Source organism: Neodiprion lecontei, chromosome 1 (assembly GCF_021901455.1).
Source record: "Neodiprion lecontei isolate iyNeoLeco1 chromosome 1, iyNeoLeco1.1, whole genome shotgun sequence".
In the NCBI taxonomy this organism is placed as follows: Eukaryota; Metazoa; Arthropoda; class Insecta; order Hymenoptera; family Diprionidae; genus Neodiprion; species Neodiprion lecontei.
The window spans coordinates 27,343,764-27,366,521 of NC_060260.1; the positions used below are offsets into that span (position 1 = coordinate 27,343,764).

Genomic DNA, 22,758 nt, shown 5'->3' on the forward strand with positions numbered 1-22,758 from the left:
CATCGGAAATTCACTTGTGGGTTTTAATTCTGAGAAGGAACAACATTTGGCGTCTTCTTGTTAACGTTCAACCATGCTAGACTTTGAACCTTGCGACGAGCAAGACTTCTTTGTATGCCAAAGTTTATTGGTTTTCACTACATCGTACGGAAAAAATTGGTCCTCTGCTACTTGAAATTGTGAAAGTCTCAGTTCTGAATTTTACAAAAAAAGTTGCCTAGAAGTCCCTTAAGTTCACTACCATTTTCGATGTTGTGACGATAAAGATTAGGTAGGTACTAAAACCATGAAAAACATGTCACTCACATGTCGGTTCACAACGTCACACTTAAGGTTTGGATTAAACACGAACGTGGATTTATCGGCTTTCTTATATTACACCAAAATGTCAAGTTTTCGAAAAATCCCAAGACCGATGAGTGGGGGTCGAAAAAAGAACGGTTCAAATGATTTTTCTGCCTTGTTCCAAAAGTGAAAAGAAAAGAACAACTATAGTGCATCTTGGGAAGAAGGACCTAGTACCAAATGTAAAATCAAGGATGTACAAAAAGATGTCGCGATTTGAAGAGAAAATTTGATTTTAAATAATGTGGTTCAGAGTTTGGAGCGGACATCATATTGAATTGACACCGTTCGATACCGTCGCAAAGAAGCGAACGTGGGGAACAGGAATACCGAAGTGGTGAATGAAACGGTCGGAGATCTCGGACGGAGGATGGAAGCGTTTCATCGTTGGTTGAGAACCTTCAGGATTCAGGTTCTACCTGGCCACCGGCGTCTCGGTATACCAGAATCCTTCGGTGAGTTCCTCTCGGCGAGTTCCTCGCGAGTGAGACGGTGTCAAGACTCTTGGGTGGCATGCATGTGGTGTGGTCACGCCCTGCGCAAACCTTAACCCAACCTAACTTCACCTAACCCGAGCCAAACCTCATCTGCACCGCTGATCGTGGAAGCCAAGAAGTTCTCTCATGCATGCATGCATCGGGTACAACACGGAAAGAAAGATCGAACCGCAGCTATACCAGTTTCTTTCTCCTTTTTCAACTTGTTACTCGGGAGGAAAAGCCTTCGGATTTAGCCTTCGGGAGTCACCATCGACGATTGGTTTCAACCATTACCCTAGACATCGTCAATTTGTTCACCCTTTGCGAGACAGATCATCGCACTAGAAACCATCTAATTACGCACTGCTTTTCACAGAATAAGTAAGTTCTCCATTCCTGGAGTTTAGTAAGCAGTTCTAGTAAAGTTTTTAAGTTCAAGAATTTGTTGTTCGAAGTGTTATTGAAGCGCTTCGATAAAATCTTTACTCGAGTCTTGCAAAATATTCATTGCGGTCACAAATAATTACTGTTAAATGTTTACACTGCATTTTTTATTACAGTTGACAAACTTATTTATGATTATATTTATGATTATTTATTTTCGGCGATCATAAGAACACTAATATTGTACCGAGATGTGTACCAATAATCACTTGCACACATATCCTTTCTACTGTGAATTAGTCCAAGTGAGTCATCTATCTCGGTTCAAAGGTATCCTCGACGATAAAGCTTTACGATTTGATAACGCGTTCTTGTGGAAAAATTAAGGTTTCTAAGGAATATTTCTACGACAACATTGGATAAAACATTCTTGGGACTTTCGAAGTACATACGCAGCAATTAGATGGTTCAATCCGATTTCACCATACGATTCCTTATGGATACGGATTAGAAGAAATCACGTGTACGATGAATACTCGACGTGTACAGAGTGCACGATAGTGATATTGAAAAAGCTTCTCACACTCCCGAAAGCTTTTAAGTTTTATCCGTAAGACCTTTTTCAATGTCCCTTTAACTGGCTTCTGACCGAAATACATGATCCGTCCAAAAGATCGTCAACGATACACGGTGACCCGGGGTCAGCGATGCCGTTTAAAGATTTCAGATTTTCTGAAAAAAAGTTCCGAAGTGAAACGCGGGAGTCGGTTACGCGGGGCTTGGATTCACCTGCCACAACTCGTGGGAAGAGTTCGATGACCCGAGGGGCAAGACTAATAAGCCGGCATCGTAATAGCGTGTGATTTTGAGTCATTCGGAACAACGACCGAGTGACAACGAGGCTGCGATCTTCCATCACAGCGCGGTGTCTCTGAACCTTGTACACGTATAATGTACATGAAATTATTCCTCCATCCTGCACGGATCTCACGAGCTGCTTTCCGCGCCAACTTGCGTGCAGCACATGCGCCTTTCCTCGATCCTCCCAACGTCTCAATCTCCCGGCAATGTCCTGCACGGCAAACAGAATTCGACCCTCGTCGACCACGCGAGCATCCCGAATATCGAGAAATCGGCACCGCTCGACGTCACGAAGAGCGAAATCCCACGCGCGGTATTTTCGACTGCTGAAAAGGGTCCGCAAGGATATCGGCGAGGTGTGCGTCGCGTTTGGCCCCTGGACCAGAACCCTGTGGGATGTGTCATGGTGTCGACGCCAGTGTTACACAAGGACCCGAACAAGTCCTGATGCTGGACTGCGTGGGATTCCTTTGGTCGAGACACCAGGAATGCGATAAGGTTTTACTTTTCATTTTCTTACGAGGGTCGAAACCTCGCCTGGTTCAGATACGTTCGAACGATTCTGATTGTGAGTTAAGTGGCCGTCCGCCTTTTACATGTTTATCTCAATTATTTTTACACGAATCATTCGGAACTAAGACAACAGAATCTGAATTTTGAAGGGCAGACTCATTTTTCTTATAATAATATCGATTTTTAAAAACAGCTCTTTCTTTCGTCACCTGCCTCGTTTGGCAATCCTGAACCCTGCGCAGTGGGCATGGACAAGTGATTCTGCAATGAAAACTACCGCGAGCTTGTTAACTCCAGTTTAAACTCCGCGATAGATTTCATTGAACTTGTTTTTTCGGTACTTCAAGGTTCGAGGCATTGGCGAGAAATAGAAGTGCAAATGTGGGAACCAATTTGATCCACTTAAAGGGCAGGCGGTAACTCGGTGCGAATAATAATTATGCGTCCATTCTCGACTAGCTGAAGTGAATTACCCGCAAATTGATTGCCACTTACGTTAGTCGAAGTTGAAATTTCGTGCTAACTAAATTGCCGGCATCCTGAGACGGTAGTTTATCACGTGTTGCGAATTTATGTACTCATACTCCTGTGTTTTCCTCATAGACAAGTGACTAATTTAGATTCGAAAATTTGAAAACAATATGCGTACATTATTATCCAGGGAATGGAAATTAATCGCAACAGGGATCAGAACTCGAGGCACAATCAACGTGTCGTGATGTACTGCTCATTTTAATTTGATATTCAGATCTTTCAATGTTATTATAAGTATGTCCGTGGAAGACTGGTAGAATAATATGTTAATAAGAAAGAATACGAATAGATAGACAATCTTGGAACAAGTAAAGTAAAATTATATACCGTGTCCTAATACCACGAGACAAATCATTTCAATTGTTTGAAAAGAGGTCCGATCGTTTCACCAAAAGGTTCCGAAAGTTTAACGAATATGTGTAATATGTCTTCATACCCACGGAACAATGGGCGTATCGTGAAATAACAGAAACGTACACATTGTATTAAACCCATCGTGAATAACGTCCGTGAGAAAATGCTGCGCGTATATTACGGGTGTATTGGAATTACCGTATATCGGTGTACCGCGCGTACCCTCGGGAGGTATGGAGCACTTTGCCAGGACCGTTACGAGGCTTCAAGGATATCCTCTGTCGCGTGCAATATTATAGCCGCAAAGGCCAGTGTGAATTACTACGGGCAGTCATAGACACCGAGGATTACCGCCGATCACCGTTTGGTCGGCAAAGTGCCGGACAAAAAGTCCCGACGATCTCGCAAGTGCCTTGCGCCACATCTGTGCGCCGATTTTGTTTCGCAGGATTCTGTAACCGCGGGCATAAGAGGAACGATCGTGTCTCAACTTCGTTCCAGTTCTTTTTCAACTTCACGCAGTCCATTTCGCCGTTTACCATTTAACCATTCGCCGGATTTTGTTAGTAGTTTATCACTTTTAGAATCAAACGTGACTGCGTTGTATACCGAATGCAGAGGTATAGCTGCACAGCCGGGATATAGATAGGCGTTGTAACGGTGATCATGTGTACAGGACTGGTTATGGTTAATCCTCTCTAGCAGACAATATTGAAGATCATTTCAAACCACATGTCCAAGGATGAACAACCATGAACGCGGCAGTGGCAGCCAGCCTAGCCAATTAGTTAATCTTTGTTCATCCATCGATGCAGCTCGTTCGAAGCTGCTGCGGCAGTAGCAGCAACAGCAGCAGCAGCAACATCAGAAGCAGCCGTACGATGAGCAATAAATTCTCATTCCCCGGTAATTAATGGTATTCAGAAACTAGCGGCGTGGGCTTAGTTTGCGTCAACGCAGTTGTACATACATACATATATGTATACATAGTTCTTTAATTACATATCTAATTGAATTTCACAATTATTCAATTATCGCAATTAACAAACTCGAACCCATCCAACGAGACAAATGAAACGACATTGTAACGCAAAATGTGGAAACCTATTAGATCGTCTCTGTTATAGTTTCTCTTGCGCTTTACAAAAGGAAAGCAGGAGAATCGCGGTTGCACAACTCGTCTCGCAAAATCGGTACCACTGTCATATTTTTCATGACCTTCGAAATTTAATTACTTGACATTTCGGGGCCTTGTTGCTGTTGTATAAAAGCCGCGGCACGTTACGCTACGACCAATTTTTAGTTGACACTCGCCCTCGATTATCGTCGACATGCCATTATCATATTCATGTTTCTGCCCTATGGGCAAGAATCTCGAACTGATACACCGTTTATGTTAAATACGGCTGGTCGAAACCCTCGGTGATCTTATAACTTATGCTGCTCAGAGTTCGGGTCGCTTTATCGCTTAGCCGCCGCGCCGTCTAAATATATGTACAGTCCATGCCTGTAGGGCTTGGGCCATACCAGGGTTATTTTTACGCCGGAAGTCGAAGGATAAAAAAGATGTTTAGGTTATCTGTCTATTTAGCCAGGCTCGAGCTTAATTACGAAATTATAAAACTGATCCTTATACCGTACGTAGCGGCTCTTTGCCCAATGATTACGCGACATGTGATTATTATACTTTTTGGACACCCTGGGTCTGACACGATGCATCGTTGTCCAATTACCAGAAAAACATCGATGTTCAACGGAAAAGTTGAAAGAACGGATGAAAATCTCACATCTTCTCCTTGGGATTGATATAAATCCGTGTATGGAAGAAAAAATATAACATACATTGAAAAAATAAAAACACACACTTGATTCGATGAATTAACACTTTAACTCGAAGAAATTGATGAAAGTAAACAAAAATCAGAAGAAGGAAAACAAAAATTTACGCATACATGTGGAAGGAAAGCGAGCTTGAGATAGATCCTGAGAAACCTGTTTTCAAGCCGAATATCGGTAGGTACGTCAAAGCTATCATTAAGGACCGGAGCCCAAAAACGGGCTGATGCATAAATGGACCGCAGCTGCCTTTGTCGGTGAACGTGTGTAAAAAATGTTACATTATACTTTTACTTTTGAACGAGCAATTTTTCAACGCACAATATCATTTTGCTTCCACGCGTTATTGTGCGTAGTACCTACTTATGGTTTGAGCTAGTGAGAATTTATACACGTATCTTGTACTCGTGACGAAATAATTATACAGCCAATTATACCGATAACTTATGGATAAACTCGATATCGATGAAAAGAAAACCTGTTCCGAATTCTAATCAGGGTATAAATAATAATTCTTAGTCCTTTTTCAATAGTTTAAATAAGAAAACTTCCGTTATGGCCAGCGGTATGCACACATGATCATATAAATGTCGATCTACGGTCGAAATGTATTTCGTAAATTTATTCACCCCCTCCAAAATGAAATGTATTTTCTGTTACGGAATACCTATTAATTCGAGATTCCTGACATACGAGACCAACGTGAGTGTAATAATTATTGGTTAATAGTACCTGCGGCTAAGCGGAAAAATATAACTCTCAATGGAGAACATTTATCCCGTGCATTCAAAGTATGAAATACTCCCCATCGTTTGGAGGACAAAGAAAATGAGTCAACTTTAAAAAATGTATTTTTCACTGTAATTTATTGAGGGTTTGAACTCTGTTCCTTTTTCGAATGCGGTAGATATATCTCCAAACACAGGCGCCTAAGATCTTAATCTCGACGTCGCGTCTGCCGCTTCACTATTTCTGAGGTATCTGTACTAAGGAATTCTAGATATACATGTACATAAATTGTATAAATGCATGATCGAAAAGATTTTTAAGATTCGTTTGTATTTTTACGAGCTGTATTCACTTGGAAGATCCTAGGTCAGCAACAATTCACAGAATATTTATTATACAGTAACTCTACCAAAAATTTTAATAAAAACTCATTTGAAGTTTGGACGCATGATTTTTGACGCATCCGTTGGAAATATCTTCAACTGCTGGAAAGTTTTAACAGTCGAACTGTAAGTGAACCGGTGAAGAGAAAAAGATTTGGCGATATTCGTTCTTATTTTCTGCTTCGTCTTTCAGACAATTGGAAATGGTTCCGATCTCGAAGAGTCAAGACCACCATGTTTCCGGCTAACTGATCTAAACTGGTCAGGCCGACACTGAGGCCCAGTCAATCGCTCACGACGATTAGTTTTGGCATCAAACCGAGTATTATACGCTCACGGAAAGAAGTACACAAAAAGAGCAAAGTGCGAAAGAAATACAGGTAGATACCAGAAGCGTGAAATTATACCAGCAACACGACATCAACAAGGTTGGCGGTCAGGGATCGACAACGTGTAAGCGTCAAAAGCTGTGATTTCAAATTTTCTTATTGCCCGCTGCTCTTTGCGCTCATCTCCATCCAACCCGATTTAGAATTCAGAACGTGATCGATTGCACAGAAACTGCGAGGACGACGCAGACTTAGTGTCGCCTCGTATTCGCTTGGAGCACATAGACCAAATGTATATAGGCGGTAAGTGTGAGTGACGTGGCCTATCTGCCATTTTAATTAAAACTTTCAAATCTTCGAAATAATGGCAACTCGTTGCAACCGATCAACTTCCGATCGGATTGGAACTGGGTGAGTGCATCGATATTGCTGTCTGCTTGTTACGCACTGGCTCAAATTGACCACGTATATGGATCACACCGCGTGCAGCGTGAGCTTTTTCATGACTGACTACACAATTATTTATAATTATTTAGAAAATCCCGCATATATAGGTAGATAAATACATACGTAGACGCTCGCCGCGACACTTGGTCTCGTTTCCATCAGGTTTCTTCAGCGGTTCAGGTCTGCCTTGACCGTATAGAGGCAATAACGCGTTATATCTAGGTACCGCTGCGGGTTACGTAGGACGCGTCTGCAGTTGCCGGCTTGTCACATCGTGAAAGGATCGATCGTCGTTTTATAAACTCGCGATACAGCACCATATGTACATAAATATACGAGCACCGATACGTGGGAGAAATCGGATGTAGGTATGTGATTTGGGAAGTGGTGATCATTTTTAACGGTTTTCTTAGTATACGACTTACGCTGTGCACGAAATCAATTACCAAGGTAAACCAGCTGATTGATTTCACCTTAACTTCCTGGCACGCCTCGGCTTCGCCTATTCACAATTAACACCTCGCCGCCCACGCAATTACACGCGACACTAGATTTGGAAAATATGCAGTTTGTTTACCTTAGGTTATAGACACGAATTGGTCGCTGAGTTTAGTGTCGTACAGATTTAGCTGTATGACTGAACATTCAAAGAAACATTTATGTTATGTTATCGATTGGAATGAAATTTCGTATATTCGAACCTTAACAGACTGCAACGACGACTTCCAGTTACCAGACTGAAGTCTTGCTTTTTCTTAGGTCTGCAACGGCTAGCTCACTTTCTTGAAACCCAGTCGACTTCCCTATTTTTTCATAAATCTAGGAGATATCTGGATCGATGAGTTCCCTCGAGCAACGCCGTGAAAGCGCAGGACAAAGTTGTTATATTTTTCCAGCTTCACGGTGCCGGTGGATCCGGCGCGGCTAATGAATCAAATGAAATTACGGGCTAATTGCGAGGCGCGCAGTAGGAGTAGACCGAGCCATTACGCCCCTACCATAGACGATCATCTCGAGATAGGATGTGCGGGCGTCTCACGGACCGCATCTTCAGGGATTGCCTATCTTGATGTGGGACAAATTAGCCGACTGAACTGAACACCAACTATCAAGTATAACCGTAATTATCCCGTATTTATTCACACTGTGCGGTGGATGTGTACCGTAAGACCAGCTGTAAACGTTTTGTAAATACCAGCAAACGAATAACTTATCATTCTGCGGTGTTTATGAGATGCGGAATTCTATCTGGGTCGGGCAAGATTTTAAAACCAACTCTATCGATCTTAAACTGTACCGCCTGCATCTTCTTTCGGTTATGCGCATGCGATTGAACGCATAGAATCTTCTACAAGGCTATGCATGTATCCGAATTCCTGGTCAATTAAATCACTTGAAATTCATCTTCTCAATGGTAAAAGACGTAACGGTAAATTACCTGATAGCAAAATTGTGCGAATCGATGAAATGTACGACCATCGTCATTAGCGATTTATTTGGCACGTTCGCTTAACGGATTCCATTAATGTTTTGAATGATATTACCAATCGGTTTGTAACAGCTTCCATTTATCAATACGTTTTTTATATTCCTTGTTTATAAAGCTCGAAAATGTTCAACGTAATTCAGATATTATTCACGATACATTACGTTTCTGCAAAAAGTAGCTTTCCACCCAGTTGAGAATTCACAACTTTCGATAAACTAGATCGAATTCGGAACCATTGCTTCAACATTTTTTTTTCTATCAAACGATTGTTTCTGATTGTTTATAGAAAAGCCACGCCCAACAAATAATTACCTATATGCAGACGTACTTATGAAAGAAAAAAAAAAAAAAAAAACAATTTCATACGACTCATAAGTCTTTCTGCTTAATGAACAAAAACATTTTTATTCAATGAAATAAACGTTGTCTATAGGTAGAAATAAAGTCGTTTGTTTGGTCGCATAAGTACTCAACAAATTTAATTGAAACGATTTTATTCTTAATTACTTAAAAAATTACATTGTTGTCGCAATAAAACATTCTAACAGTTTGTTATTTATTAAAATTGCTTTTCTGATTGAAAAACATTGATAATTTATTTTCAAACAACCTCGATTAGCGTAAATCGCAGAGTCATTTTCACCTAATAATGTGTTTATCCATATTCTCGAAATAGGATGGGATATCGGCGTCCCATTAGCGCTCGCAGAGCAGTGACATCGGCACTGTAAAAGCCGAGAACAGCTTGGAGCAGCACGCGACTCTGCACATCTGACTGGTGGAAGCCGCAGCTGATGACGTAGAGTAAATTTTAGATTCACGGCCGACTTCTCACGTTTTTGCGCGGCCCTTTCATCGGCTTCTTCCAGCTAGGTATTCTCAGGTGCCGTTGCCTACATTCAGGCGAGATCACGATTTAGGCACGGTTTGATAATCATTTGAATTGAAAAGAAATTACGACGGATCTTTCACCGTGAAGCCCATTTGACATCCTCAAGCGAATAAAATCGCGCAGTGCGAATTCGTGTCGATTGCGATAAGAAGTGCAATTAATGACTGGGTTATAACAGCGCTGTTACCTCAATAATTCTATTACTCTAGTGATTATGTGCAGCAAAGTTGTGTCCTTGCGGCGCAATGAATTGAGATTAATCGTTTTATTCCTCTACCTGTCAGAAGATATAGGTATATAAAACAGTGCGACAAGGCGGTTAGATCCGAATGATTGTATCGTTGCACAATTACACCTCAAACTGTTAATTGAAAGGATCGAATCCGGCTTACGTAACATTTTACGACACTTAGATTTGCTGAATGAGAAAGGGAAAATCGGCTCTACTATCACCCAACGCTCCGTTCACTATATTCACACGTGAGTGGCTTGAAAAAAAAAAAAAAAACATTAATTCTAGACACAATTTGGGTTTCTGGAATGCGAATAAAAATTTCACCTGTGTATGTAGGGACAATTATTTTTCGTAATAAAAAAGAGAATTGTCATATTCCTCGAAGGACCGAAGATTGACTAATTGTACTCGATTCGTTAAAGACTCACCAGTCAAAGTGTTTAATATCCAAGTTGGTAAAGCGACATGTCGCTGCACTCTTCGACAGTGATAAACTCTTCGTACAATAAACGGTCGTACAAGTTTGCCAAAGTTTCGTTATACTTATACTTGTACGTATGTACGTATATTTACGTGTATGTATCGAATCTAAAACTTGATCACTGTTTAAGCACACGTGAAATTCACTTGTAACTGGGAATGCGGAAATCCACAACGAAAAATTCCGCCCGATTGGTATTTTCCAAATAGTTAATGTACCTCAAGCCACCCGGAATTCCAGCTCGGTCTCGATTGAAATACGGGAGTGAAACTAGACCCTGAGATGATCGAGGAAACGACACCAGCCAGCGATGAGCAGAATAATCCGCGACTCGTTCCTGGATCTGGTTTTTCCGCGAGGAGACAGCGCGACAGGTGCAGACGGTTCGATTGTCGGCGTCATACTAAACGCACGAAAGGCCGGAGGAACTGCGAACGACGGCGACAGAGCGGCATTCGAGAGTCGGAGGACTTCGGGTTCGGCGACGGGAACGGCCGCTCAGCGGAGGGAGCCAACAAACTGGCAGCATTGGCTGCCCGCCGGCCCCAACTCGAGTCTCGCCTGTCTCAGAGGACGCCCGGATCCCGTCGACTCTCCCTCCTGCGATCGTGGCCACGGTCCACGATACGTACGCTGGATGCTGGATGCTAGATAGGGACTGTGCCGTGCACTTCATGGCTTACCCCGAAGGACTCTGCGTTTCAATCGCCGGAATCTCCTGACTAACAATTAGGAAAATAGCTGAGATGTACCTTACCGATTTTCTTTTTCTTTTGGACATGTTGTTGTGCATCGTAAAATATTGGACAAGAATGTTTTTGCAGGTGCCAATTCGGCCGTTTAAAGGATGGGAATCACTCCTAACGTACACCCAGAAAATAATGAATGCGACCCTCGAATGGGAAACACTGTACTGTGCATATCGTTCTTTGTTGATGGTGAATAGTGTGCGATTGATTTTATTCCTAAATTCCTGAAAAATTGTTTGTTGGGTCCGAGCCTTGAGGGTGGTTTTTACACCTCAGAATTACCGAATCAGCAATTGAACGAAAAAACGTGTTTAAGTTTTGTGAATTAAGAAAATCCATGAGGTACACCTCGGGTGCTTTCCTTGTAGGTGCACATGGTGTCTGATGAGCCCCTTTTGCTGAATTCTTAGGGATAGTTGATGTATGATCATTGGTTTTCAGACAAATCGAATCTCAAGCTCTGAACACGAGTCAAAGTGTAATACTCTCTCGTTATAAGTCCGATTCTCTACTCGGAGTTAAAAACCCAGCGAAAGATGTGAAGAAGAAATCCCATCTCCAAGAGCCCCGAGACCAGTCTAATAACGCGAGAGGAGTGTAATCAGAGTGTTGAGAACCGGTTGGTCAGCTAGTCTCAACGTTAGCGGAACGCGCGCTACGAACGCGGTATAGCGAAGGACGGAAAAGGGAGGGAGAGGCAGAGAGAGAGAGAGAGAGGTGAAGATGTGAAGAGAAAGAGAAGAAGGAAGGACGACAGCTGTTTGAATGGGAAATAGATGCAGGCGGTTCACATGCGTGTATCGTACGTCGACGTACAGGGTGAGATTTGGATAGGGGGTGTCGATTTGGGGGTTGCCTGGCGCTTTAGGGTTGCCCCAACGTGGCGGAGCCGCACGGGAATTTGAAGAGGGTTGAAAAAGCGATCGAAGGAATGGCTTCACTCTTGTTTCGAGCATCACGAATTAGGGGAATAGCTGGAACGGATTTTACGGGAGGGGGGGTAAGATAAAGCACAAAGCTATCATGACGGGCGAAATAAAAGATGATCCAAGTGAAAATGCTACTTTCGGCAAGCTATTCGTACCTGACTCTGCTACCTGGTCCAAACCAATGCTGCGGGGCGATGGGCGCCCGGGAAAAAGGACTTCGCGGCTACTTTTAACCTCGGCACGAAACTGTTCAACGCTTCCTTTGAAACCATGACGGCAGGACGTGAGTCGACAAATGTCCTGGCCACGCCTCCCGGATAATCGTTGCCGGTCGGCGATGTTCGAGTTTTCGAAATTTTATCCTTCGATCCGAACTTGTTGAATAGAAAATATCTCTATAATCGGATACGCGTTTAAATCGCAATTTAAAAGCGATGAGTCAGTGCGAAAGCCATTTCCTGACGAGGGAAATAAGGTGAGAACCCTGATTTTTGTGATATTCTATGAATATTATTATTCTTACTGTTATAATTATACTCGTTGCTAGATAAAAGGAAAACTGAGTGCCTGATTGAACAATTTTCATGCTATAGAAACAGTTTTCCTAATTAAAATAAAGGTTGACATCATTTAGTGGCATAAAACCGACGGTGAACTCTACAAGATCTTCCGGTTTGAATTATCGTTTTATTTCTTACCTTAGCATACTTGATTTCCCACTTATCGAGCATGCTTTGATATACTCGAGTGCAGTGGTTCGATTACTAAAACAAACCGAGTACCTACTTTGAGCACCACCCGCCATACCGGGGATTCCTTTAAGGTTGGATACGAATAAGGATACCTTAACTTTGATAAACTCTCCTGATGGTTATGTGAACCGGAGCTCGGTGAGTGAATTTCACTATTTCCTTATACGCAACTGCACTTCCCATACAATCAGTTGTAGGTATGGACCGCGGTGTGCAACTACTGTTTATGCAAAACATTTCAACAATTTCTCACAGCTGCCTTGACGCGTTCTCCTCGACTATCCCGCGTCCAGATCTGGATTACCTTCCCAAGGCAACGTGCGATAGACCAGCAGACTTGCGCTGGGTACTGCTTAGAAATTCCACCTCCAAACAGTCGAACGGCCCTCGAGTCTTGAGACGTACTTATGCAAATCGGGAACGAGAGAGTCTCTCCTTTCAAATGAGGTAAATAATAAGCGCATCACATACGACTTGACTTACGCCCAGGCGAAGCACGGCCAGCGATATGGATGTGGGTGTTCCAATATGGGAAGAAAACACGGCCGAGGAATCGAAGGGAAACTGCTCGGTGAACCTGCAAGTCGGATGTGTGGCATGTCTCGCTCGTTCAAGGGGAAATCTGCATTTCCCTCTTCCGAGAACTTTTCTTTTTTACTCCCCTTTTCTGGATCTAATTTATTCACCCGGTGCCCGTAACTGAACGCCTCGTTGCCACGATCATCGCACGCCTACGAAAAGTAAGACAACTACGATGGCCCAAAAGTGGGCCACCTCTTTCTGCTCTACGACTCAATTTATGCGAAGGGGAACCACGAAGTGAATTAATACTTAGCCCTGTTATAGAAAAACCTTAAAATTTGTGAAGGTACGACTACTCGCCATCTAAATTCTTACTTGGAACAAAGATCGGACGAACACACAAGCTTGTAAACAAATTGCAGCATTGACTTGATAAAATGGATTGCCATGCATATGTAGAAGGGCCTGTTGGGGACAAATGCAGCTAAGGATGACATCACCGGCGCCCACGTAAGACTTTATTGGATGCGGTAAGCCATTAATAGCGGCAATTCTGTTTGGCACGAGCAGGGTGACCCTTACAAGGTAACAGTGGTTGGCATGCTCTGCGGAAATGCACAACCTGGTATCTGAAAATATCCGTAGCGTTTCCTTATCGATTAATGAGTTAAAAGAACTGTGTCACTGAGAATTGACGTGAGTGCGGTAAAGTCGATTTTTTCATCGATGAATGCTACAACCACCTGAGATAATTCTATCAAAAATGAAAATGTCTACGTTTTCAACACTCTTCTTTAGTTGTATAATGTTTACTCGACGTTACGTATTATTTTGAAAGTATACGCGTAGCGCTAATGAGGCGCTAATCGGTTACATCAAACCAAATACTTTCTGAACGCTGTGCGATAAGTGTTCCTTGCAGCAAGGCTACTCAGTACTGCGACTGAACGAAAATATGGTCAGGTACGCACTTGAGGTGACTTGACCGTAGCTTCCAATCCTGGGCTAATACACATGGGAGATAGATGCAATCACCACAGGTAAAGATGTCAGTCGTACATTGCGTAGTATACAAGTACGTGTACCCTCTTGGGACGGTTTGAATGTCTTCTTTTCCTTGATATCTTCTGAATCGCAGGTACAACTTCAACGTCAAGTCGGTACGAGATCGAATCGGTAATCCACGAAGACGTGATAAAAAGGATGAATTGACATGCTCCCTTTCCACAACCGGGCTTCGTGTGTGTGGGATCAGTCAAAAACCTGCGGAAACGAGTTAAAAAACGACTTTGCCGGGTACCTGGAGAACAGGGAGAGTAGCTCACCAGAACGGTGAAATTGGGAATTGATCGGTTCTGTTACGGACGAGAGTCTAACCGCTGAACATTCGAGAGCTGATAGCCGATTTGGCGAGCCGGTTTGGCTGGAATGCGTCGAATGTGTCAGAAGGCCCAGTGGCTCCCTCCGTCACACACGCCTTCGGATTACACGAATCTTTTGGCAAGACGCAGCTCCAAGATACAGTGTTCCACAGTAATCACGCCTAAAGATAGACGTCAATGGGTGGATGGTACATGTCTATTAATATTAAAGTTCGACACCAAAGTTTGGATGTTCGGATGTTCAGACGTTCAGAAAGTGACGTTACCCAAAATTTTTTTCTTTTGACGTCATCGATCTATAGTAATCGTAGACGACGAAAATCAGCTAGCCGAATTCCTCAGTCTGGAATCAACCGCGCAGTAGAGAGGACGTATGAGGATCGCGCTCCGCAAATTTCGAGTACCGGGTTCTCTACCTCCTGATCCTGCACTCCAGGTCCGCTACCTGGTGAAACTCGACGTCTAGGACAAGCGCTCCAGGTCCGTTACCTGGTGAAACTCGACTTCCAGGACAAACGCTCCGTAGTTCTGGCTGTCCAGGTCCTTGACCTGGTGACTTTCGACCTTCAGGACTAATTTTCAAGTTTACAAGTTTGATTATTGAAAACGTGATGTTTTGTACTATCAAACCAATATGCATCCTTCAGACGACATTTTGAATCGAAAAAAAACCGAACGACCTGGATCAACAAATTGTAATTGGTGAGTGGTTGGCATAGTGTACATAGGAATACATGACAATAACGTCGTTCAATTAGAGTTAAAATTGCGGTGCGTAGTGTTTCAAATCTGTCAGCACTTAGCTGATTATTCTGTGGTATTTTTTGACGAAATTTATTGTCATAAAATCACAATACGTTATACTTACATGCATTCGTCAACCGGATTGATAGCATTATATAGAAAAAATCTTACGGGCGGATTCGGTTTGCGTTACGTGCACAAAAACAGTGTTCATTCTGTATACTGTGAAGCAAATACCACAATTGATTGGGGAATCATCGTGCCCCAGTCTCCCCTACAACTATGTCATCTGGTAAAACACTGACAACGAGTAAGCGAGCTCACGAGCACAAAAACCAGTTACACTAGGCATCCGACCCCGAGCGAGCTTTAGCGAGCGAGTGTTTTAAAACTAGTGTCTATTAATCGACCATATCTAGACTATTATTATCCCTGATCTCAATACGGCGACACGAAACCTTTGCCTCTGTAATTATGCGACTCGTTATCCGGCGTCTTCGCCTGACTGCGGATACCTTACCTCAGAATGGTTCAGAATGTCCCCGACCCGGTCCAACCGCTCCTTCTTTGGTCCGTCGTTCAGCCCCCCGGGTCGCTCCAGGTCCCGCGATCTTCCCACCGACTCCGGGCCAACGTGTCTCGCTACCGATCCTCTTCTTCGGTCGGATCCTCGGCCATCCTCCTGCACGCGCCAACAGCTGATCGACGAGCCTCTAGACGACCCGGTCACCGATCACCCTACGTGCTCGGCACTTACCTACGTGTATGCGTTCCGTTTTAACAGTATTTCTTCCAGAGAGCCCGGGTTTATCCATCATGTAGTGGACCGTGCGTTTATGGATCAGTGGTGCCTTTTTCTATTCAAAATAGATGTTTTGACTCACCCGCTACATTGCCGCCTGTAATTGGGTGGGTAACTTGGAAAGTTGAGTTGCACCGCAGTGTCAGGTACTTTGGTGAATGAAAGGTATACTATGTTTTTTACTGGTGTGTAGTGAATGTAGTGAAATGCATATCTGTGATATCCTCAAGATGTTGTGCGACTGTGGAATGACACCAAAAAAATTTAATCACAAATCCATCCACAGGCTTAATTTGTAGATTGGAATTCAAAATGGTCACTTCTTGTACACGTCGCCGGTGGAAATGAATACAGTGGAACAAATCGAACAGTGTATGAATGAAATCCAATATACATCGGTTTGAGAAACGGGAAAATTACGGCTGTCTAATACATTATTGAGTGACCCAGAAGAGAGAGAAACTGAAGTTTATTCAAAACCGGTAACGGCACACTATACGAAAGATGGAAGGTGAGAAGAAGGTACGATGGCACGCACACAAGTAGCGAATCCAGTTGAGTGTACCGTTTAAAGCCGATATGAATGAGAAGAAGTTCTCTAACTCATCGCGTGTCACGACTTAAGAGAGTATTTTAAGTAATGGTTCATTGACCGATCTGACTAATCCCGTGTAAGGCGGGATGATTCTAGGGTAGACTTTCAAACGTTTTTGCTCATCTACGCTCCGAGCACAGCATGTGAGAGAGAGAGAGAGAGTAAAAAAAAGATTAAAAACAACTTTCAAGCCTGTCTGACAATAATTACTGCAAAGGCAGCGAGCCTCCATCAAATAAATATAAAGTCAGAATGAGGCACTGAGTCAACAGCCACGTGTTTTAGTACGGCGGAAGATGAGCCGAGGTGATCAACTCGGCAAAAGACCTGCGGGGAGCAGTTGGCGCTCAAAGATTTCTGTGAGGAATGGCAACAGCAATTCAGGATGAATTGGAACCAGGAGTCGGTGGATTGCTCGGTTATCATTCGACTATTATTCGACTCGGGATGTAGATTTAGCCACGGACCAACTCGATATCAAAGCTCTTTAGCGTGTTGCCACTCATTGTCAGTAGTAAAAGCCGAAGAGACAACGGATCACAAAACTCAATGGAGAATGACTTTGACAGAAGTTAGGCTCGTGGCTCTTCGTCCATATGGTATACAGAATATTACCATTCATTATGTCAGAGTATTTGCTCTCTGACGCAAGCGCCGTAAATAGTATATCGATAATTCAAGTTGCTTATGAAGTTATACAATCCAACCTGTCCGAAGTGATTGTATCAATCCACTCGATAGAGCCTTGCTTCTAAATCATCGCCGCCGTCTTATGGTGTTTATTTAATGCAAATGTTCGATGCTTTAATCCGATAACATGTTCAGGTGTATATTGACCGTTCTCCCACGAACCGTATGGCTTGCCAAAAACCGTCAGCCTGCCAAGAATAGGAACAAAGAAAAAAAAAACAAATTGAATTTGCTCATAGAAGATAGAAATCAATTCCAACCTGCTTCGCTCGAAGTCACCGAAGTCAGTTCGTAGTACTGAGCAAACATTGCGAAGTTACCAAACCCTACCACCATCTATTCTGACCCCAAAAAGGCTGCTGCACACAAGTTTGTGGCTGTGTAACGAAGAACATGGATGAGCCCAGTGATGTTTGCACAATTGTTCTCAAAGTGTCGGTAGAGGTGCCTCTTCTGCCTATTATGCAACCAGTCGACATTTTTCGCTATCCACGTTTCGTAATCGGACGTAATCGGGTTTCGAATTATTTGCAACTACGACGTTGACCACCGCGTTACATTCTAAGAGAAACTTGGAAAAAATTACGTAAAAAATACAACAATCTTTGAATCAAGGTCTGCTGGCGGTATTCTTACAACCAGTCGGGAATCCAGAAACGACAATGCCAAACCTCTGCTAAGGTAGATGTAATAGCTTATTTGCTAATTTACAGAGCTAATGGACTGAACTTGTTGGTAACGACAGCGTCGGTTTGTTTGACCAAGAACTTATTTTTCGCTCTTTAAACCACGCTTGGATAGTCCGCCGGTAGTTCTCGAATCATCGGTTGGGTGAATACAAAAAATTGCAGAAAACATTTCTGCATGTTTGGTGCGCTCATACCTCACTAGCCGAATGTTTGCCAGGCTGAACACCGCACCTTTGACCATGCAAACACTCAGCGTTGTTTAAAAGTCGGAATTTCCATGCAGGATGGAAGGCGCAGATCACAGGCTTCGCTTTTCTAAGTGGTGTGCTTGGTGTATCTGGAGTGCCAATTTATCACCGGTAGATGATGCAGAGTTACGTAGCGGTAGGTCCGCGCAGGTAAGAATTAGCGATTTCTCAAGCCGCATACACGCTGTGCGACGATCCAGAGTTTCGTGCAATCCGGTAGATAAACAGAGTTATTTAGCCGGTATATTCTTAGCGGTTGGGTTCCGGAACCGAGTTCACGGTTTCCGGATTGCCGCGCAAATGCCTGTTACTCTCTTACGCTGGGATATTTTCACCCGGTATTGTTGTTTTCCCTCGTTATGCCACGATGCGGCATATATACAATAATTCGCAATTAATTCAACGTAACTTCACGCCACTTCAGTGAAAGTCACGCAAGTGATATTTATATGCATTTCGGCTTTCCATTTTCGTCCTCAGTATGTACTAGACCATTCTAAATTTTGTGAGAATAACTAATGTCTCGAAGCAAAGTTCCAGATATTTTGGTTACTCCTGAACTTGCAGTCTGGCACCAGAAAAACAAACTTCCGGAAGCTGTTTCGTCGTGGAAGGTTGGCGTTAATTAAAATCCTCTGGTATACCTGAAACACGACGATTTTGACTGTGGATAATTGCTTCAGCAAAATTAGTACTTTTTGTGCGCTTCAACCTGACTGTTATAGGGGAGCATAACTAATTCACAGTCTGATAATTTTCTACTGTCAGTCACTATCTGATCGTAAGATATAAAACTCGACATTGTATCACTGGAACTTTACGGCAAGAGAGATTTGTTTAAAAATAATCCGAGTAGATCGTTCTCAATGTGAAATGGTCAATACTTAGTTGATTTTTTTCCAAGTGTAAATAACTATACTCAAAGTGTACAAAATCACTTCCTTGATCAAAAAAGTATATGCAGCTATTTTTGTCTTCTGTTGCAGATGTAAAAGTGACCTTAGGTTCACCGGATGACTATCGAATCTGCGAGCTGGAAAACGTCTCAAGAGAAAATAAAGATAGCTCCTAAACCGTTGAAAGTCCAAGTTGAGGAATCCCGCTTCGGCGAGTTTAAAGGCGACTTAAATCGAGTGGAGCTGCTCTCGCATAAAGGTCTTCAATTATTAGGCGTTAGAAATTTTAGCTGGAACATAACGCGCTCTGTTCACTTAGTATTCAGTAATTTCCTGCACAGAGGGAAAGAATTAGCTGGCTAACAGCGAGGTCGCCACCGAGTCCGTGACTGAAGTAAAGGCAAGTTGGCCAGTGTTACGGAAGGAACGGGGTGCGGGAGCAGAAACATTTATTCTACGGACGTGTTGAAGATTTTTCAATACGTCTCTATGCCTGCAGCGAGTACCTATGAGGCGATGCGGACAGGAGACGAAAATGTAGTCCAGGAATCCAGGAGTTTCCAGGTACGGTAGACGGGGCTAGCAAACGATTAGTAGCTACAACGTGTGTACAAGTAACAGTATCTCATGGAGCAACTCCTAAGTCGGTGTTAACCGGGAACCTGGCAACCCCGGTTAAGTCAAACTGGCAATTTTGACGCGACGGATGGATTAATGCAATTCCAGGCCGGCAGTATTATCGATTAAGGCACGCGGCCTTATTCAACTTATTTGGAAACGGGATATATAGGATATGGAACGGAGAGAAAAGACCCCAGGTGCCCGGTTTCAAGGACAAAGACGGAAGAGTCTGACGTTGTGATTCACGTTCATGAGGACGATTTCTATTCTAATGCATTGGACTGGACCGTCTAGCAAACCATCGTCGAAACTTCTACCCGCTCTTAAAAGGGGACCAGAATGAATCAACTTTGACAAATACGAAAATACGAAAATACGAAATCGGTCACGTTATAGTTGATTTCTTAAACACGCCATTTCGTTTCCTTGAATAAAAGCAGCCGCAACGCGATGCGATTTTCGATTGGAAATACTAATTTCTTCATTTCTAAGAATCTGCAATTTCTCGGTTTGACGAAGGTAACTGAGAGGCTGTTTTCTATGAACCAAAGAAATTTAAATCCGAAAAGGTGAAGACATTTCCTCGTGTCGATGAAACGGTGTCAGCATTATCCATCTGTAAAGTGGAAGCGAATTGGGGGGAATAAAGAGTGGCGGACTGTGTTATCCAAGGTACCAGATGTAAAAGTTTGGTGTAACGCGTAACGACGGCTGAGTCGTTAATTAACAGAGGTCACCCAGGTATATCGCGAACAGAGATCGTTGCACGGATCAGCTTTTCACTTGTTTAGCCTCAAGCAATCCTTAAAATTAACGATCTAATGACTCGAGCCAAGTAGCGAGAATTGCTATTGGGTAACCGGCTGCACTCCAGGCAGCAGGCCAGACATCAGCGTTTACTTTTGCTGATAGAAAACGTTGTGGCAAGCGGAAGACTCCACTGTCATTACACGCGTACAGGGATTTGCATTACATTATGCAGCACACGTAAGTGCAGCACATACGCAGTTGTAACTTGCACGCAGGAGGTAACTTGAAATTATCTTCACAAACGGTTTTACAATAGTTTCAGTCCGTAGTAAAATAAACGATAGCTGCTTAAACCGCGGCTTGTCAAACGGTGGAACTTGACTGTTGAGTTTTGATCGGCGTGCCTTCGGGCATAATTAATTTATCTCAAGCACTCATGATGCAGTTGATACCTTTCTACGCATGGCTGAGTTCGCTGTTGATCTAGCTGCTACCGCTACCGCCAACGACTTATGCTCATAAACCTTTGCGAATGCAATAAAACTTGAGCAATTTTATGATTCAGAAGTTCACGAAGGATTCTTACTACTTTACAGCCAACCGTATTGTTTTTTATCTGGTATCCGTGCTCGGTTTTATTGGCAACTATTAATTAACTCCGACATCCGTTTAACCACATTATCAATCGAATTGCATTTCTCTATCGTATACAAATAGCAATTCAAGCAGCAGTGTTGATTGCTTTTCCTGCGATTCGGACTTCGGTCGCGGCAGAAACCAAGGTGCGAAATTGGAGCTAATGCTGACTCAACGTCAGCTGACGAGTCGTTCGCCTGAAATAGCTAAAATCCAACAATGTGCAGAATTGACAAATAACAAAGCTTAACGCTGCTATTTATTGAATAATTTTCTAATTGCAAGATTAAAATAATAAACGCGATTAAAGATATTTAACGTGCACCCATACCTCGCTTTACTAACATACCTCGCTTTTTAAACAAACCCACACAAATTCAATTGGATGTATTCCAATTTTTTATAAAATATGTTTTTAGTTCGTGAAGTATTTTATTCTTTTTATTTCATATAAAAATGCTTACACAAAAATAAGTTTTTTGGCCGTATAACGAAACATTGTGGTCTGTGAATCGAAAAAGTGTCATAATTGAAAAAAGGCGTTACAGCGTAATGCCGTGTAAAGAACGGCCATATAGAGAGGCATAGATGTATTTGAAATTCCAAAATAAGAAGTTAATTGAACTCGAAAATTTTACTGTGTTAGAAAATACCTCGCAAAATATTGCATTGTGTATTTAATTTGAAATGACTTTCCGTGGAAAAAGTTTATTAGACCATTTTTTCTTTGTATTTGCTTGTTTCATTTAAAAAAAAAAACAAGGTAAAAACAGAGATCAGTTCACACCCCTTGCATGCAGTTATCTTGGTAACGGAAGAAATGAAAAATATGACTTCCAGATGAGGAGCTGTGGTACGAGTTGGACGGTCACGCGTTGTGATCAAGCCACCGTACGTACTTACGTGCATGTCAGTGGTATCTCTCCCTTGGGAACGATGGCCTCGGTAGATAAAAGCTGCATGTAAGTACGGGAGATGAATACAAGCCGATTCCTTCTGTCGCGTGTTTCCTACAAGTTGTGTTATATGCCTGCGTACAAGAGGGGGAACATTTGGTGGACGCTTTACTGTTCACCTCGATGATGTAACAGTCGTAACTGAGAGTACAAGTGCCCTCCGTACACAAAAAAAAGAAGGAAAAACGCTGAATCAACGACACGAATCACGCCGTAGCGTATCATGCGACGTGAGCCGAAAACAATGCTTCGCTGCTCGAAAGAAGAAAACTCTAAATTCCTCGTTAAACAGATGAGAAACATTTAGAAGTCTTACAAACCGACCGTACATCGCGCACTTAAAAAGCTCAAGTCTGTTTTTCATTAACGAAAATTTTCCGACGTGTAGAAAACGAAAAAAGCTGCTTCGATGTATTTTAGACGTAACGTGGGACGCGAGTTATGAGCGCATATATGCACACGAACATCAACATCTCGGATGTACTTATGTCTTCTGACTTCCTGTC

General features: G+C 42.7%; 1 protein-coding gene across 3 annotated transcripts in view; it reads right to left on the bottom strand.

The window, feature by feature from the left end:
• LOC107226405 overlaps window positions 1–10,805 on the bottom strand; it is a 63,814-nt gene extending 53,009 nt beyond the window's left edge. For 2 of the 3 annotated variants that reach the window (XM_046746318.1, XM_046746316.1), the window contains exon 1: window positions 10,239–10,805. The gene's annotated coding sequence lies outside the window, so the exon portion shown is untranslated. The remainder of the gene's footprint in view (window positions 1–10,238) is intronic. The other variant, XM_046746317.1, reaches the window with a different exon arrangement.
• Window positions 10,806–22,758: the final 11,953 nt, after the last annotated feature.